The following is a 4,038-nucleotide window of genomic DNA, read 5'->3' as shown; positions in this document are numbered from 1 at the left end:
TGTAGGGATAAGTCCCACCCCTTAGGGGGCGTGTTCGCCTCAGGCTAAAGTTCTCCTATAAAATTGGTGAGCGTGCTCCCAGCGCTCTCTTCTGCTTTCCTGGTCTCCGCGGGAACAGTGGTTCTGTAAGTCTATTCCTCCATTAAAGCTGTCTATATTTTGACAATCTGTCTGCATTCGCTTACGCCGTTACACTTGGGGTTTTCAGAAATCATTTAGGTAGAATAACCTTATAATAAGAACAGAGTTACCATTATAATCAAGAGAAGGGCTTCAAAACATTTAACTGGAATTTTTTTTGTCTCTACAGATAAGCATGGCAGGCAACCGTGAGTGCGCAGATTTTTTGAGTCAAGTCTTACTGTGTAACCCTGGCTTGCCTGGAATTTACCAAATAAACCAGGCTGGCCTTGAACTCACAGAGGTCTTCATGTTTCTGCCTCTGAATTGCTGGGATTAAAAGGCATACACCACCATGTCAGGTCAGCCCGTGTTCATTTTGACAACCCACTCTCCCCCCCTCTTGTGACAAGAATAGAGCATCGTGACTGAGAGCTCACAGCTGCTATGCTGGTCTGCTCCGGTGTAAATGACTGTGTTCCCACAAAGTGACAGATGCAGAGGTCACGGGGTATCATCTGGGAGAACGAAGAGCATTGTAAGAGGCTACAGGAACCATGGTTGATACTTCCACCATATGAGCACATGGAGAAGATTCTGTCTGGAAAAAATGACACTTGGCGGACACTGCATCTTAGGTGCCTTGGTCCTGGACTTCCGGGCCTTCTGGAAAATGAGGACTGAAGCCATAACAAGCTTCTTCTGTTCACGCCAAAGCCACTGATCTACTTTGATGTCAAATATCTTCCCAAGGCCCATGTGTCAAAGCCTTGGTCCCAAAGGTAACAGTACTGGGAAACGATAGAACTGTTGAGAGACGGGGCCTAGGGGTCATCAGGTCGTTTGGGCAAGCCCTGAAAGGGAATTGAGGGTCCTCCCCTCTCTTTTCTTCCAGGCCAGGGAAGGAATGACTTTGTTCTGTCATACACTCCGGCTACTGTGCACTGCCTCACCATAGGACGGAAGCAGCAATGCCAGTGGGCACATCGGAAGAGCCATCTGCTCAAATGTATGTCAGACAGGAAAGTGGTCCCAAATGAATGATTCACAACATTCCTCACGGTGGGTTGAGATCCATGCTCAGGGAACGTCGATTGTGCGTTGGGAGATGGCAAGAATGAAGGATGGGAAAGCTGCGTGCGCGTGGATGAGCCGCTCGGCTCTGGGGAGACTTCTGGGTGTGAACCCCGGCTCTACCAACGCTCTCCGAATAATCTCGTCAGCTTTATATCCCCGTGTCTCCGTTTCTTCATCTGTAGAACGAGGGATAAAATGATTGCTTGCCATGCGCAGGGCCTTGAGGTTGAGCCTCAGCTCCCCACAGAATAGTGATAATTGATATAATTAATAGTAATAATGCTAATACTACTAATGACAGCAGCACTGACTCTGTAGGGTTGCTGTGTTAGCTTTCTGCGTCAGTCACTAAAATGTCTACCAGAGAAACGTCAACCAGTAGGGGAGGAGGGATTTTTTTGCTTAGTCCGAGAACGGCTCTTCCCATCCGCCTCAGTCCCCCCTTGCGGGAGCTCTCCTAGGCTGACTTCCGTCGAAATCCAAAAGCTCTCCCTGGGCCTTGATCCCCACAGTGTTTCTCTCCTTGTGTCTCTGTCTCCTCAAATCTCTCTCTGCCTCTGCCCCCTGGCTCTACTGACCCAGCGTCCAGTCAACAGCTCTCCTTCCCTCTGCGGCCATAACATCTTGGTTTTGATTTAGTTCCTGTCACAGCTTGAGAGGTTTACGATTCTAATACAGATGACCTTGATCGGGAAGCATGCCAGGTCTTCCTCTGCAGGCCAGGCTCATCGGCGGAGCTGCTCACTGACTCCCAGACCAGGGCTGAGCGAGGCAGCCGATGGCCGGGCACAGGACAGTGATGGTGGGCTGGAATCCTGGGAACACATGCTTTGGGATGTGGCCCCTGTTGTAAAGCTCCTAGCGGCTGCTCCTCATTGTCCACGAGACCAGCTCATTCTACAGGGAAAGAGCACTTGGTAGAAAGAACTGGAAATGGAGACGCATTTGCCAAGCACAATGAATCAATACCAGGATGTGAGGAAGCCCAGGACGGGGAGTGGAGATGCGTTATGAGGAAATGCGCCGTGTGGACGAAGTCCAGGGTAATCCCACTGGTCACTTGTAGTACTCCGTAAGCACTAAGTGCAGAAGTGCTCTTTGGGGCATTTCCCGGAGGCTAAGAGGAGGAACTACAGGATGTCCACGGGCTGGGGAGGCTCGGTGGCAAAGTGGTTGCCTAGGCAATGCAAGGCCCTGGATTCAAACCCCTACAGAAGGGGCTTGGGGACCCACAGCTTCATGGCAGAGTGCCCAGATACACCACTGGGAGTAAACAGGTCTCTTCAAGTGACCATAGGAAAGCCAGGCTCTGTGACACATGTCTGGAATCCCAGGCCTGGGAAGTTTGAGGCAAACTCCAGGCCACTCTGGGCTACAATGTGAGATCTATCTTCAAACAGACACAACAAAGAGAATCCCACAGTGATGGGGACAGCCCTCAGCCCGCGGTGATGATGGGGACAGTTCTCAGCAACAACAAAGTTGAAGAATTAGAGCCCAGGCCATGGTCCAGGCCCTGTTCCGTTCTCTTCCCGGTGCAGAACCTCTCTCTCCAGAATTGACCTTTTGTGTGTATACTAATTTCATGGCTATCCCGGGTCAGCCCCCAAAGCTGCGTGACTTAGAGGGAGGAGCCAGAGAGACTTCTGGGCTCTCCCAGTTGTCCTGTGCGAGGGCTTGCTCAGTGCTTCTCAGCCTTCCTGACAATGTGACCCTTGAATGCAGTTCCTCACGTTGTGATGACCCCAGCCATACAGCGATTGGTACTCCAGAACTGTAATCCCGCTACCGCTGTGAATCCTCCTGTGTTTCCCAATGGCCACAGGCGACCCCTGAGAAAGGGTTGCTCCACCTTGCCAAGGACTTGCGACCCACAGGTTGAGAACTGCTTTAGCTGCTTGTGGATTTATCAAGTTTATTCTGTGACATCCAGTCCGGAGGCAGCATGCAGGCTGGAAAACAGCCTGGGCTCTGAAGCAGATGAGCCTGGTCTCGAGGCCTGGCACCTTCCAGGCTCTCAGACTCCTCTGCTCTTCTGCAGCCTGGGATTCTGTCTGCTGGGGAGGCTCCGAACCTGCTTTTGTGAAATGGTGTGAGCGAGCGGAGGCATGGCCCTTGTTTGCCGTCTACAGCTGGGGAGTGGAACGGGAGACCAAGACTTGACCTGAGGGAGTTGGACCTGAGGGAAGAGCAGGGTGTGGGACAGTGGAGAAGCTGTCAGGCTGTCTCTCCTGATGGTACGGAGTTCAGAAGCAGGGGTGGGGGGGGGGGGGGGGGGGGTTCAGGCTTGAGCAGAGTCAGACTCCTAAGAGGATTCAGCAAAGAGGATCCGCACAATAACCGGAGAGTTGATAGTGGACAGGAGAGGCGACGCAGGACGTGAGGAGCAGATGCGGAGAGGCCAGGCCACAGAAGCAGTGGGCGTGGACTGTGGGAATCTCGCGAGAGTCGGCGGATGGAGAAGCTTCAGAACCCGCCATGCTGGACCAGCTGGACCTCAACAGCACAGGTTCAGGGCGGAGGGTAAGGGAACTCACTCTCAACATAGTTACTGTCTTGACATGAACTCAACTCTCCCAAGACTGGGCGGTAAGACCAGATTTCCTTAGGTTCACCTCTCAGGCCCGAAATGCTTTGTTTTGGTTTGTTTGTTTTGAGACAGGGTCTCATTCTGCAGCTCAGGCTGGCCTGGAAGTCTCCGGGATCTTCCTGCCTCAGCCTCCAGAGTCTGGGGATTACAGGCATGAGTCACGGTATCGTGAATTACCCTGGTGTTTTGGGGGTGAAGAATCTGAGACCTGGATGGCTTTCGGGGCTTCCCCAAGGTCACACAGCTGAGAA

The 4,038-nt window shown here is 52.4% G+C and overlaps 1 long non-coding RNA gene across 2 annotated transcripts in view; it reads left to right on the top strand.

Moving 5' to 3' along the window:
* The window catches only part of LOC126513769 (uncharacterized), a 13,450-nt gene extending 9,992 nt beyond the window's left edge, over positions 1–3,458 (top strand). The window contains exons 3-4 of one of the 2 annotated variants that reach the window (XR_007595434.1): positions 311–902; positions 1,016–3,458. This is a non-coding gene — a long non-coding RNA (uncharacterized lncRNA). Of the gene's footprint in view, positions 1–310 lie in introns of both variants that reach the window. The other variant, XR_007595433.1, reaches the window with a different exon arrangement.
* Positions 3,459–4,038: the final 580 nt, after the last annotated feature.

The sequence above is a fragment of the Alexandromys fortis genome, unplaced genomic scaffold (genome assembly GCF_014885135.2).
Source record: "Alexandromys fortis isolate MF-2015 unplaced genomic scaffold, M_Fortis_MF-2015_v1.1 scaffold_17, whole genome shotgun sequence".
NCBI lineage: Eukaryota > Metazoa > Chordata > Mammalia > Rodentia > Cricetidae > Alexandromys > Alexandromys fortis.
This window is presented reverse-complemented; position numbering and strand designations above follow the sequence as displayed.